Source organism: Symsagittifera roscoffensis, chromosome 1, assembly GCF_963678635.1.
Source record: "Symsagittifera roscoffensis chromosome 1, txSymRosc1.1, whole genome shotgun sequence".
NCBI classification, from domain to species: Eukaryota; Metazoa; Xenacoelomorpha; order Acoela; family Convolutidae; genus Symsagittifera; species Symsagittifera roscoffensis.
This window is the reverse complement of record NC_087062.1, coordinates 18,523,247-18,538,936: the sequence shown is the minus strand read 5'-3', so window position 1 is coordinate 18,538,936 and position 15,690 is coordinate 18,523,247. Positions and strand designations below refer to the sequence as shown.

The following is a 15,690-nucleotide window of genomic DNA, read 5'->3' as shown; positions in this document are numbered from 1 at the left end:
CTGTATAAAATTTGCAATTCATACAAACGAGCCAATAAAAAGGTTTTTTAAACTTTTTTTAATGCTGAATGCATTTGTGAGCTGTTAATTACCCAAATGAGTCATTCAATTCATTTTTTATTAAATTCGTCAATTTTGAACGAGTGTAGGCTATGCTCAAAGTTAGGTTATGAAAAATTTATGTTTTCTCACTCTTAACCTTTTTTTTTGGGGGAGGGGTGGGGGGTCGTTGATTGTACGTTTGGTGCCGTTGTTGAAGAATTTTGTTCAGGTGCATAATTTGTTTCTTTCAAAATCCGCCTGATCTAAGTTTTTAATAGAAATTTTCACTGGTGTATTGTTATGTTCAAAATTTTTTCATGAATTGAACTTCCCTGTTTTTTCAAAAGTAAACGTTTTACGGATGAAAGTTTAGCGTTTTGAAGTTCTTGTAGACTTAAATTTTGGCTTGAAGTCCCTTCTTCTTGAAGTCTTGCTGTCCTGGTCCCAGGAAGTCTTGGTTATCGTTTTTTGTGTTAGATTTGCCTCTAAGGTTTTCTTTGTAATGAAATTATCGAAAAGATCAAATAACTGGCAATTTTGAAGAAACTATTTTTCGACTAACTTATCTGCCTGAGTTTGTATAGGATCAATGGTAGTTTTTCGCGACCATACTTTTAAACCAGGTCTACAGAACGGGTACCAAATAATTTTTTTGGCACTGACGCGATTGATTGTTCAATTTGGTACAATTGAGACTGATTTTTCTTTTTGGTACACGAGGACGCCCACCGACTGCCACGTCATCGGTATTGAATAACTGTTGGTAAAGAAAATTATTGGTCCCCCTTTTTAACTGTTATATATATACATATTTAACGTAAACATACATTACGGTAATTTTAGTTCACATTTACTAATTTGTTCAATTATTATACGCGAAATACATGAGAGACCTTTTTAGCATAGTAGCTTTTTCTTGGGACCACTCTATCGTTTTAGCACGCAATCCAATTTCATGATTTTTCCTTGTTTTCTTATCCCAAAAACTAACCGATACGGATTATAAGGTGCAGTCGGAACATTCAGGGCTTTGCCCTGATAGACGAGCAGGCTTGAAATTGAAACTCTTTTGCGTCAACGCACAATCTCCCCCGCAATCATGTATTAATTCTGAAAAATAAATTGTATAAAATATGCATTTCATACAAATGCGCAAATAAATATGTTTTTTTTTTTACTTTTTTAAAATGCTGAATTCACTTATGAGCTGTTAATTACCGAAATGAGTAATTTAATTCATTTTTTAGTGAAACCGTTAATTTTGAACGAGTCTAGGCTATGCTCAAAGTTAGGTTATGAAAAATCAATGTTTTCTCACTTCTTTTTCTTTTTGGGCGGGGGAGGGGGGGGGGGGGTATTGTACGGTTGATCCCGTTGTTGAATAATTTTTTTCATCGTCATAATTTATATCTTTCAAAATCCGCCTGATCTAGATATTTGATAGAAATTTTAACTGGTGTATTGTTATGTTCAAAATTTATTATGAATTGAACTTCCTTTTTTTTCGAAAGTTAACATTTTACTGATGAAAGTTAAGCGTTTTGAAGTTCTTGCAAAGTTTAAATTTCAGCTTGAAGTCCCTTTGTCTTGAAGTCTTGTCTGCCTGCTGTCCTAGTCCCAGGAAATCTTGGTTATCTTTTTTTTTGTGTTAGATTTGCCTCTAAGGTTTCTTTAAAATGAAATTATCAAAAAGATCAATTAACTGGCAAATTGGGAGAAACTACCTTTCGACTAACTTATCTGTGTGACTAAATTTTTTTGGTACTAAGGCGATTGATTGTCTAATTTGGTACAAATGATACTGATTTTTCTTTTCGGTATGAAAAATCATTGTTTTCTCACCTTTTTTTGGGAGGGAGGGTAGGGATGGTACGGTTGATCCCGTTGTTGAAGAAGTTTTTTCATGTGTATAATTTATTTCTTTCAAAATCCGCCTGATCTAAATATTTGATAGAAATTTTAACTGGTGTAATGTTTTGTTCAAAATATTTTATCAATTGAACTTTTCTGTTTTTTCGAAAGTAAACATTTTACTGATGAAAGTTTAGCGTTTTGAAGTTTTTGCAAACTTTAAATTTCAGCTTGAAGTCCCTTTGTCTTGAAGTCTTGTCTGCCTGCTGTCCTAGTCCCAGGAAATCTTGGTTATCTTTTTTTTTGTGTTAGATTTGCCTCTAAGGTTTCTTTAAAATGAAATTATCAAAAAGATCAATTTACTGGCAAATTGGGAGAAACTACCTTTCGACTAACTTATCTGTGTGACTAAATTTTTTTGGTACTAAGGCGATTGATTGTCTAATTTGGTACAAATGATACTGATTTTTCTTTTTGGTATGAAAAATCATTGTTTTCTCACCTTTTTTTGGGAGGGAGGGTAGGGATGGTACGGTTGATCCCGTTGTTGAAGAAGTTTTTTCATGTTTATAATTTATTTCTTTCAAAATCCGCCTGATCTAAATATTTGATAGAAATTTTAACTGGTGTAATGTTTTGTTCAAAATATTTTATCAATTGAACTTTTCTGTTTTTTCGAAAGTAAACATTTTACTGATGAAAGTTTAGCGTTTTGAAGTTTTTGCAAAGTTTAAATTTCAGCTTGAAGTCCCTTTGTCTTGAAGTCTTGTCTGCCTGCTGTCCTAGTCCCAGGAAATCTTGGTTATCTTTTTTTTTGTGTTAGATTTGCCTCTAAGGTTTCTTTAAAATGAAATTATCAAAAAGATCAATTAACTGGCAAATTGGGAGAAACTACCTTTCGACTAACTTATCTGTGTGACTAAATTTTTTTGGTACTAAGGCGATTGATTGTCTAATTTGGTACAAATGATACTGATTTTTCTTTTTGGTATGAAAAATCATTGTTTTCTCACCTTTTTTTGGGAGGGAGGGTAGGGATGGTACGGTTGATCCCGTTGTTGAAGAAGTTTTTTCATGTTTATAATTTATTTCTTTCAAAATCCGCCTGATCTAAATATTTGATAGAAATTTTAACTGGTGTAATGTTTTGTTCAAAATATTTTATCAATTGAACTTTTCTGTTTTTTCGAAAGTAAACATTTTACTGATGAAAGTTTAGCGTTTTGAAGTTCTTGTAAAGTTTAAATTTCGGCTTGAATTCCCTTCGTATTGAAGTCCTGTCGGTCTGTTGTCCCAGACCGAGGAAATCTTGGTTATAATTTTTTTGGTGGATTTTCCTGCTAACGTTTTTTTTAATTGAAATTATTAAAAAGATCAAGTCACTGGCAAACTCAGAGAAACTACCTTTCGACTAACTTATGTGTGACTAAATTTTTTTGGTACTAAGGCGATTGATTGTCTAAATTGGTACAAATGATACTGATTTTTCTTTTTGGTACAAGTGAATGCCCACCGACTGCCACTTCATCCGTAACGAATAGTTATTGGTAAAGAAAATTGTTGGTCCCCCTTTTTACTGGTTCTCATAAACAAATTTAACGTAAACAAACGTGCCCTCAACATTAATGAGAAGCAGTTGAAATATTTAAGTTTTCAGTTTTTCTTTTTTGTGCGTGGAGTGATAAGAGGAGCCAGACGAAAGCTTAGAAAAGTAGTAAGTTAGGCATAATCTAATAGAATTGCATTGATTTGCGAACCAAAAACAACTAGAAGACCCAAAGAAGTTTCTCTATATGTTCTGTGGTTGGATAAAAAAAGCGTTCTTTACGCTTTTGACTAACAAGCGTTTCAAATCGGAATATAGACTTTTTTCGGGTTAAAAACTTGATTAACAGAATCAAATTTTTCATTTCAATGATCTGGTTTTCGTTCCTGGCCAATTAAAATAAATTGATTGCGCTCTACAACGATCAAACTATAAAAATTACCGCGGAAAAATTGGTTAGAAAAAGAATCAATTAGTTTTTAGCTCATGATTTTGGACTGATTTGCAGTACAGATTAAATCACAGCCTAGTTGCTGCATGCTGCAACAAGTAAACATAAGACATTAATTTTTTTTCCATTTGTTTTGATTTTGCAACAATTAATTTTGACAAATTTTTTAAATAGTGTTAAAAATTTTGATGGTTTGAGCTCAAATTTAAAACATTATTTTTCCTGTGACCTGATTTATTTAGGTTATGGGGATATAAAGATTGATTATTTGGGATATTTAATTTTTATTTTCTTCCACTTAATCGGTATCGAATAGTTTATGATCAAAAAATATCAAAAAAGCATGATTAGTGTACCCAACAGCCTGCTTTTATGAGGCCGAAGTCCTGAATGTTCCGCCTGCATGGATGAAAATTTCAAAAAAAAATGAAAATCAGAACGATAAATCTCTGCTGAAGCGTTCTTAAAACGAACTATATTGCGAGTTAAGTGTCCCAAACTGGCAAGCTTTAAGCCCCCATACAAAAAAATCAGAGATGAAATATCATTTAAATTTTGAGCTTAGGACAACAATACTTTTCGAGTTCTAAATAAATATCGCGTCAAAAGTTTCTTGTTGAAAAACCCAACTTTGTCTAGAGAACAAAAACACCGCGAGCACAAAATGTCCGTCACTTTTTCCGAAAGATGGAACAAAAATATGATAGGTACAAAATTAATACGATCAATTAGCTTGCTTGTTTAGTTTGGAACGATTTTGTAGTGCGGAATAATGAGCCTTGCATAAATGCAACGCGTTGCAGTTTCAGAATCATAATTGAAATCTTCACAGCGTGCATAAATTAGTCCAGAGCAAAGCCCAACTAGCAATTTTAAAGCCCCCAATTTTTTCCCGTAAACAATTTTGTTCACGGGTTGATCTCTTTTTTTTCATATCTCTTTTTTCGCAACATTTCAAATTTAACAGTGCCTATTGTTAATGCGTTCCTGGATGTACGGTTAAAAAACTTTTGATGTAAAATAGTTTTTTTTAAGTAGGCTTAATTGATTTCGGCCCAATTTTTGTCGGTTTTTATGCCGGGTGTTTTTTAGGAAAATTCTATACAATTGATTATTAAATTCAATTCAAAGAGAATATTACGATGAAAAGTTTTTTCACACACGTTTTTTCACACGCGTTGTAAACACGCTGAAACCCTCAATTTGAAAAAAATCTTTTAAGCTAGTTTTTGTTTGACTTTTAAAAAATTCATTTTCAGTTTTCTTTCGAATGCAAGGTTTCTGATCTTATAACCTGTTTTTATAAACTTGATTTTTGTGCTTTTTCGGACTATTGTCAGTCTGCCCATTTTTGTCGGCGTGATTCCCGTAGCCCAATTTTTTTGAAGTTTCAGCGTTCTTTCAACTTGTAATAATACGATTCTTGAGACGACAAAGCCCAGGAGTTTGATTCCTGTTCGGACCTGCTTCTTTGCAATTTGAAAACTTTCGGCTATTTTAGATGTTTGTGCCTGCTTATATTTGCTGACTTAGTTCCCGCAGAAAAGAGTTTTTTGAAAGTTCGACTTCATTCTAGCATTCGGAAAGCTCTTTGCAAAGTTTTTGACGGTGCAGATAATTTTGTTCCAGATGATTTGGGCTTTGCAAATTTTTGAAACAAAAATGTACTTTTTGAGTTTTTTCAGTGTTTTTTTTTCATTTGATTTCAATCATAGTCATTCATTCTTGAATCGCAATTGGTGCAAAGCTCAGCTTCGTCTCTGTAAAATTTTTTGTTTAAAACTACTCATTTGTTCATCAGAATTTTGCTATAATATAAAAGCCACCCAAAGCATAAATAATCTGCGCTTTCTTCGAAATTCAGAACAACAATTGAGTTTAAAATTCGTTCCAAGTTGAGCAGAGACAGGCTAACTGATCCATCAGTGACCCAAAGTTTGTAAAATTGTATTTTGACATTTTCGACAAAATTGGAAAGTTTATCATCTTTTTGAAAAGCTTACCACTTCTTTAACAAAACCCATTTCAGTTACGTTAAAGGACCATGAGAACATTGTTCAGCTTTACAAACAAACTCATTAGACCATACTGTTTTTTTAAATGATTTATGATCCAAATTAATCCACCACCCATGCGTTGAGCATAATAGAAAGATCGGAGAGCGCGCATGAATACGACCACCATTGCACGAATATTTTACGTCATTGAATGATACCTGTGAGATGGCACCCGCTCAGAGAACCACAGCTAAAACAATTTTTTTTGACATTCGGAACAATATGGAAGCTTCAAACTCTTATAGCAAAAATAGTTCATGAAAAATGTTTCATTTTAGAAACTTCAATCATTGTGAATCGAAACTCCTTTTCGGTGATGGATTCTGACGAGGATCTAGCCGGGGAGGGAATGGAGTTTGGACAAAGAGAACCCCTGACTCGCAGAATTCGAACCCTCCTTAAAGACTACCCAGACGGACTCCCAGTTCCAAAGGAGCTCATACAAAATGCAGATGATGCTCAGGCAACTGAAGCTTGCCTAATGCTTGACTTGCGAACCCACACAACTGAGCTACTCATCAACGATAAACTAGCCCAATTCCAAGGACCAGCGCTTGTCTTTTGGGACAACAAGCCTTTCCAGGATGCAGACTTCGAGAACCTGTGTGAGTTTGGCGGTGAAACGAAGCTGGATGACCGCAAGAAAGTTGGCAAGTTTGGACTGGGTTTCAACTCTGTGTACAACTTGACTGACCTACCTCAGTTCGTGAGTAAGACTTCCCTCTGCTTACTTGATCCCCATGAGAAGTTTCTGCGAGGTAAAAGAGGGGCCAGGTATGACTTGACTGCAATTCGCGAAAAAAACGGAAAGCCCATTGCTGATTCCATGATCGGTCAGCTGAAACCATTCGATGGACTTTTTGGATTTTCGGTTGAAAAAATAAAAAATGGAGAAAATTTTGAGGGCACCATCTTTCGATTACCACTAAGAACCGAAGATCATGCCAAATGGAGTAAAATATGCGATAAACCGTACACCATAGAGAGTGCAATGGAGCTGATTGAAATGACAAAAGGCTCTTCGGATCTGTTTCTTATCTTCCTGCAGTTCGTTAACAAATTTGAGATCTGTTTGAAACGAGATCAGGGAACTGAAGTTCTGTCGAATTTTGGCCGTAATTTTCTGGACTCCAATGACATCGGAGCTCGCGTTCTTTTCAAACTTGAAGACGAGTTCAAGTCATCATACAAGATCATAATTCAAGATACTCAAAAAAGTCAAAGCTACCAATGGGATATTTTTGTGACTGCGCCAGGAAAAAAATCATTAGACGGAACCAGGTGTGTGGGATCTATTGCTTTTCCTTCACATGATTTGGACTTGACGAAAAACTGCCATGTTCGAATTTTGTTCTGTTTCCTACCTCTGCCCCACCCTCAAGACACTGGACTGCCGTTTCTGGTGAACGGGACGTTCGCGGTGACTTCTTCCAGACGCTACCTGGAGCTGAACTCGGCGGACGACAAGTCGGCTGACAAGTCAAGTGATGGATCTTGGAACCGAGACATCCTGCAGTTGGGTGCCGCTGAAAGTCTTTGCACAGCTGTACTCACCAGGAGCTGTACCCACTCTCAGGAACATCTTTTTCATCTGTTTCCAAAAATGTCCAACGATGCAGACCCGCTTTGCAAAGTGGTGATGGAAACATTCTACACGCGAATTGCTTCCGATCCTTTGCTCACTGTATTCTGTAGTCCGAACTCGTTGAACTTAGTTGCTCTTTGCAACCCGAAAGTGTTCCTTATATCTGATGATATTCCTGATAATATAAGACAAAGTCTTTCGACTTGCTCGGCAGTACTGAAACCAGAAACTTTGAATGGAGCAATCTACCTTGTATTGCCGCCCAAAATATTAGAATGTCTGCGATTATTCGCCTCTGGTTTCTTCAAAGAAAAAGAAAAGTCTTTCGTGGATATCTTTCATCAGCTGATTCCTCTCTCGGTTGAATTGTATGTCGGTTCAAACGAAGTTTTCAGAGAAAATTTTCTTTCAATCGTGCATTACGCACTTGATCAGATGAGAGGAGACACAGCTGTAATGAATCTCCTCAAGAACTATTCCTGGGTTTCGACAAAAAGCGTGAGTGGCCACGTAGAGATGAAGAGACCTTTGGAGCTCGTGAATCCGGACTCGAAGATCGCCGAATTTCTTGATTTCACTGGCAGCTTTTTTCCATGCGAAGGAATGAAGCTCACAGAAGAGCACAGGGAGTTCATGAGCGCTAACTTGGGTCTCAACAATCTCCTTCTTCCCTGTGATGCACTAAACAGTACTGTTCAAAACATGAACACCATCGACGATTTTCAAAACCTTTGTGATCGAATGCAACAGTTGTTGGCCCACATAAATTTGAACGAAAGTTATTACGCAGATGAGTGGTTGAAAAAAATTCTTGCAGATCATTTAAAAATTCCCATTAAAACATCAGGTAAGTCCCTTTTTCATTATGTTTAATTGAGAAAGAAAGAAGTTACTGTTGCCATACAATTATAATTGAGCAACTTTTTTGCCAATACACCGAAACAGCTTTGACTTTTCAATAGTATCTGGCTGCTGAGCATGCAGAGCAGATTGTTCCGACCAGTAATTGAAGCTAAAAAACAACTAATTTTTTTGTTCCCACCCACTTTAGTGTGGAAAAAATTTGGATTACATTCCACCCTTCTAATTCAGTTATGAAACAAACCGCGACCGAGTATAAAATTTCAGGAGATGCACTTGTGATTAAATTCGGTGCTAGGAAAATAAAACGTCAAGACATAAGGAGGACAAGACATTAAGACGGCAAAGGAGAGGTAAAACGTAAATTGAATTGTTCGAATTTAGCCAAATTTTATTTCTCAGAAGGAAAACTATCGAAGAGTTTGTGCTGTTGTCTTAAATTCCCACCAAAACGGTTGTCGCCTTAACTGCGGCCGTCTTATTTGCCACACTGCTGAAAAAAATTGTTCAATTGTCATAGATTCGAACAAAAATCCGATAACTGGTCGAGTCAAAAAGAGCTGTCATCGTAAAAAATTATCCTTGTAATACGCAAAACACTCACGCACTCAGAAATATACATCCCACTCTTGCAAAAATGCCTGTGTTTCTCAGAAAAAGGTACAAATTTATCCAGGTTTGCAATGTTTAAAACATGTTTAAAACACGTTAAACAGCGAATAAATTAGTGTTTAAAACAACTTCCCCGGATTGTTAGATTTTCTTGTGTGCTTTGACTAACTGAACTGTATTCATGGAAAAGTTTCCTCAGTGGTATTTGTGAACGAGGCATCGAACGATGCGAATGGCTCGAAAGTGCCGGGAAACGGTAGATACTACTGAAAGTGAAATGAAAAGAGCACTCAACTAGAAAAAGTACGGCGCGCAGACTGCATATAATTGCATTGTTTTTTTTGTTTGTACAAACATATTTAGAACGTTTTAAATATTTATGTGTTTTTTTTTACTGGAAACGTTTTTTTGCAACCTGCATTTATCTTAACAATTAATCAGAAAAGTCGCGGGTATGAACCATAAAAGCGGAGAAGACGCCGCCTGTTTTGATTGTTCCTGGTTATTACACTCGCAAGAGCAAGTGTCTTTTAATCGAGCACTAGACTTTACTATTAACAACATTTCTTACAAATCTTTAACCTGATTTCTTATTTGAGCGTAACAGTTTCCAGGTTCCTTCCCTTTTGGCCTAGAAGAAACGCCGTCGTTTTTGCACCCTAAGGTCTGAGTTAAAAATTAAAATATTGGACTTTTTGTTTGCTCTAATTTTGTTCGCTTAGTTGCCACCTCACGGGTTTTGCTTTCGCTGCAAGCAATTTTTGCTGTAGTGGCAAGTCCAAGTGTTGTTCATTGTAGTTTCAAGGGGGAGTTGAAGCTTTTGAAATACTTTTTCATAAAATGAATTTTTTGGCTCGACTAGTGTCCGCTTGAAGATTGTCGACTTAGTTGCCACATCACAGACTTTTCTTATGCTTGAAGCAACTGTAACTGTAGTTGCAAGTGCAACTGTTGTTCATCGTTGTTTCAGGAGGGACTTAGACTTTGAAGACTTTTTTCTGAAATCATTTTTTTTCGGCTCTTTGTGTGTCTACATCACGATTGTCGGCTTTGTTTCCTCTTCGTATTTTTTTTCCCGTTGCTAAATTAAAAGTTGAATCATTTGAAAATTAAGTTTTCGGTAGACATAATTTTTCAACATTTCCTCTTTTCCAGGCTTCTTATGTTTATGCTTCTTTTTATGTTTGTGTTGTATCGCAAATGGTGGGAAACTCCGCTTCGCTTCTGTGTCAGACCCCACGTGTTATTCCGCTGCTCTTGAATTCATTTTAAATTTATGCACGCGTGTGATTGAAGCGTGCATAAAAATAAACAGTATTTCATATATAATACAAGAAATTGTGCAATAAGGTTTCCCCTTTTCAAGAAAAAGTTTTTGCTCACGTATTGGGGTGGAACTATGGTCTGGGGTGGGTTTTTCGTTTACTCCTTGAAAAATGTGATACCGTATTGAAGCGTTTTACGTAGCTATTCCACTTGAAAAACAGACATTTTTTCAATTAAAAATCTCAGTAACTTAACTAAATGTTGAAAACCCTCATAAAACTACTATGACAAGACAATTAAAATACCAAAAAGGATTAAGAATATGGTCTCAGCTAAGCCAAACTACTACTAAAAGAGCTGATGGTTGATGGTGAAGAACTATCATCCTGATAAAAATAGGTATGCGAAATTTTTTCAACTGAAATATCTGTGATTCCTTGGATATCATTTGGGATATCTCCTTGACTCTAAAACCAGGAGCGGATCTAGGGTTTTCTCGAGGGGTCGGATTTTCAATCAATTTGTTGCAGTCAATTTTTTGGAAAAAAAAACAGGCCAAAAAAGACACTTTAGGCACTTTTTCGGAAGATGTTGACAACAAAACGCGTTTTTTGGCGCGCGCTTCCTCCTCTATAATTAGTATATAATGGCACCTTTAGAATCTGGATAGCTTAAAAGAGTAGCAAAGGGGACCCTTTGGACCGGCACGGGGTCGAATGGCTGAGGGGGCTCCCTGAGTCCGCCCCTGCTTAAAACCCTCGACAATATCACCCCCGGCAATTTTAAATTTGCAATAGTTAGTCGCTTTTCTTGAAAATGTGAGCTGACTTTGTGCATGTTTAAGGTCGATACATGAGAACCTTATAATTTTTTGTGACGCCTAATTGTTATCTATTAATTCAAACAGCTTCACAATTTACTAACTGTTTCGGAATATCTGGTTGTTGAGGACTTCTGTATTTAGGACTTGATTATCAGACCCAATTTTTGCAATGGTTACTGTTGGTATAGTTGATATAAAATTATCTTAGAGCATTTTTAACAGTTAATTGATAAAGCTTAAAACTATGCAAAGAAAGTAGATCTGTACAAATTTTTTTAGCTTGATGTGAGTGTAAGGGCTTATCAACATGTGATATTCTTATTAAATTTAAATTAATAATAATGAGAGTGATTCGAGGGTCTATGAAAGCCATCCAGCCTGTCTAAGCGTAGTCTTTTTCTCTTATTTCTGATTTAAATTATCCGGACTAAACGAACAAAACTTGAATTTTCAAACGCGTTTTTCTCAAATTGGGTTAAGATTAGACAAAAAGTGAAGAGAGCAAAAGTTGCTTAGAATTTCACCAGAATTAATATGATGCCATTTTTTCTCCGAAATTCTCAACAAAAATTTTACCCCAAAAATGGGTCATTTTGGTTTTTTTCAATTAATCAAGAATTACGCAGAAACTACTTTGTTAATTGATAAGAATATTATATCATTAGAAGCCTCTTACGCAGCCCAACAAAGTTTAAGAAGGGTTATTTCTCCAAAAATTTGCGCAAATTGTGTAAAATTTGTTTTTAAGCAAAGATTCTGCGTTTTATATAGTAAAAATCACATTTATTGATTATCAAGTGAAAATTTTTTCTCTTATACTGGTTTTTGGAGATTTATCCTTTCTTAAAATTTGTTGGGCTGCGTAAGAGGCTTCTAATGATATAATATTCTTATCAATTAACAAAGTAGTTTCTGCGTAGTTCTTGATTAATTGAAAAAAAACCAAAATGACCCATTTTTGGGGTAAAATTTTTGTTGAGAATTTCGGAGAAAAAATGGCACCATATTAATTCTGATGAAATTCTAAGCTACTTTTGTTTTGTTCACTTTTTGTCTAATCTTAACCCAATTTGAGAAAAACGCGTTTGAAAATTCAAGTTTTGTTCGTTTTGTCCGGATAATTTAAATCAGCACTGTATTATTAACATGGCAGGGGATCGAATGCACGATCTGGCGAATGAGAAAGTCATCCAAGAATATTTCGACTATTTCTTCCGGTTGTCCATCCAACAGGTTGTTTCGCAGCGTCTGTCTACTTTTTTTGCTTGATATCTTGGTGTTGCATGCAATGTTTTGCAAAGTCGCCCCTCTTGCCGCAATTTTTGTATTTTTCTCTCACAGTGGGCGGACCAACAATTGTTTCTTCTTGAATTGTTGTTCAAGGTTTCTATATTTCTGAATTTCCAAAATAGTTGCTTTCCTTCGATATGCTGGTGTTATCGAGTTATAAAAACTCAAAACTTTTAAAAATTTTTTCCAAAGATGAGCTCCCAGCTCCAGAGAGTTCCAGACCCGACATAGAAATTGACTGTGACATTGAAAGTATTTTGATAAATTGGCTATATACCGAAAGAGTAAAAAAGATGGTTCAAGCTAAACTAAGCTACTGAGTAAAAAAAATAAATCTATTCTATCAAAAATTGTAATAGCAACGGTTTTTAGAGATCCAGAAGCAAAATTATACGCAGTTTTGGCGGCACCTTTTGACTTCACAATGCTGCGAAGATCAAATATAAAAATTTCGCTTTCTTAAAGTTTATTCAATCAAAAGACATGATTGTCTATTTTTTTCTCAAAAGCATATCGGATTCAGTGGAGTGGTTCTATCATTTCACTTGAAAGAACAATTACAAAAAACTTTTGAAGTTAAATTTCCATTTTTTGCAATAAGCAAGAAGATGCTAAAATGGTTCTTATCTTTAGCGACTTTTTCTGTTTAACCCACTCAGAATTTTACAGTGCAACTCATTATTGTTCCGACCATTGAAAATGGGGAGGGAATTTGAATTCGGGTGTGTTCTAGTTTTTTTTTCACGCAAAGTCAGGTACCAAAAAAATCATCGGAATGGGTCGAGTGAAATATCATTTCAAAGCCCTTTCATTCGTGAATCGAACGACATTGAAAAGTTTTCAAACTTTTTTCCCAGTGTTGAGAAAAACCAGTTCGAAATTTTTGATTTTTCGTCTAATTTCGAGCAGGTAAAGTAGCGAGCATGCTTATTTATGCTTAATATAGGCCCATTAAATTTTTTTTGCCCAATTTTAGTTTTACTGGAGTAAATTCGTTTTTGGAGTTTTTTAACGCCATTTTGGAAATAAAAAACTTGAATTTGTTTTTTTTTTGTTTTTTCATTTTTCTTCAAAAACTGTTGTCCAGTTTGCTTTTTCTACGAGGACTGTCGAATAGGACTAAGTTCTAGTTTTTCCTTCAGATGCTTTTATCACGCCCCGCAGAAAAAAAACGACACTAGTTTGAATAAAAAAAAAACTTTTTTGTGTTTTTTTATGAGACTATGGTCGAAACATTCAGTGCTACCTGCACAGCAGCCGCCTATACTTGTTAATTTTACTTCTCTGCATACCCTGAGAAGTTAGGAAATTACCTTTCGTGTACCCTCCCAGCTCTTTTCATCTCAATGGCATGTTTCATAGGATTGAAAAATTGATGACGTGGCAAATTTAGGATTTAATCGAAAATGGAAATGACTCGGCACAAGATTTTTGTGTAAAACTAAATCAAATTGTCTCTGGTGGTAATTGGTAATCAATCAGAAAAAAAACGGAGTTTCGCAAAAAGTCTTAGAAGCTTTTCTTTTGTATTCATAATCATTGTCCGACAATCTCCTAGCAGTGAAATAGGATTTTTTTTTGCTTCAGAAACAAAATTTCAAAGATCAGAACCAACCCAGGTATATCAGGTGGACTCAAAAGTTTTGGTGAGCTATCTTCACCTCACATGTGATTTTACAATGCTTGGAATTACCCGAGACTCTTTTGTTGACAAAACACTGAACATCTTCAAGTCAGTTCCGATTTGCGATGTCCTGGAAAATTGGCGTCTTCTTGTGGCTGACGAGAACAAAACGTTCAACAGTAAATGTGAAGAGATTTTATGCATTCTTCGATACCTTCAAAAAGAATCGTCAATGCAAAGACGCGAAACAATTGCCCAAGTATCTAAAGATACTACTACATCGCCGCTCTTCCCTTCGCACGTACAGGGAAAATTCTGCTTCGCTTCACAGATGTGTCTAAATCAGAATCAACCAGTCTTTGAGTGCACCTTTTACCGAATTAATTCATATCTGTGCAACAACGATGAGATATCCGTTTTTCTTCAGAACTTAGGCATCGCACAAGACTTTGAACCAATTTTTTATAAACGTTTTATCGAAAATTGCGAGTCGATTGAAAACGAAGTACAGGCGATACAAGTTAGAGATATTTTGGAGTATTTGAGAAGCCATAAAGAAAAGGTTGGAAAATTACCGGACGATAATGACAAGTTTCGAAATGTTGAGGAGTTGTGCTTGAATGATTTCCAGCTGAAAGAGTCATTGACTGAAATCAGCCCCCTGCATTGCCACAGAATCATCCCACACGACTTGGCTCTCTTCTTTGGAGTGAAGACAAAGCGAAGCATGCTAGAGACTATGAGCAGTGATCCCTCGTTCGAGTCCTTCTCACAGAAAGAGGACCTTTGCAACCGGCTGTACCGAATCACCACTAACTACTCGAATCCTATGGACATATTCAAAGAACTCATCCAAAATGCAGATGATGCGCATGCCTCGGAAATTCAATTTATCCTAGATGACAGAAATCTTCCGAAGCAACGAGTGATCAACGATAACTGGGAGAAACTCTTGGAACCTGCCTTGCTAGTGTTCAACGACGCTTTCTTCACAAATGATGACATCAAGGGAATCAAAGACCTCGGCAGGGGTTCCAAAGGTGATGATGTTCACAAAATAGGACAATTCGGAGTTGGTTTTAACTGTGTATTCAGCATCACAGACCATCCTTGTTTTCTGACACAAGTAGATGGACAGGGACCTGGAAACATGTGCCTTCTGGACCCTAGTTGCCAAATAACACCCCATCAAGGAAAGAAAATTAACATCAATCAAGATCTACTCAAGAACTTCCCAGATTCTTTTGGATGTTTTCTTTCTCAAAATCGGAAATTGGACGGCAGAAAAGGCAAGACTATGTTCAGACTACCGTTGAGACAAAAGGAATCTAGTTTAGGCAAAATGGCTCCAAATTCTTCTGAGATGTATGAAAAGTTGCAGCAGCTAGCTGCCAAAGTTCCTGAGTACTTACTTTTTTTGCGAAATATCAAAACCATCAGAATTAGTCGAACTAACCCTGCCGGAAACTTGACAGAATTAGCCGCATTTTCGAAAAACATTGATAAACTAACCGCTGAATTATCAAGAGTTCAAATCGATTCCATTTCAAGTCGATCAAAGAAAGTCAGCGAATGGCTTCTAAATGAACGGGAATTTTTATCCCAGCAGATTCCAAGTATTGTTCACCGATCTCTCCTCCTCCGCGATTTGAAACTAAGAGAATACGGCGCCGTGGCCTTCC

General features: G+C 36.0%; 1 protein-coding gene across 1 annotated transcript in view; it reads right to left on the bottom strand.

Annotated features, from left to right (window-relative positions):
- The window catches only part of LOC134839461 (uncharacterized), a 595,847-nt gene that overhangs the window by 435,533 nt on the left and 144,624 nt on the right, over positions 1-15,690 (bottom strand). The window lies entirely within an intron of this gene.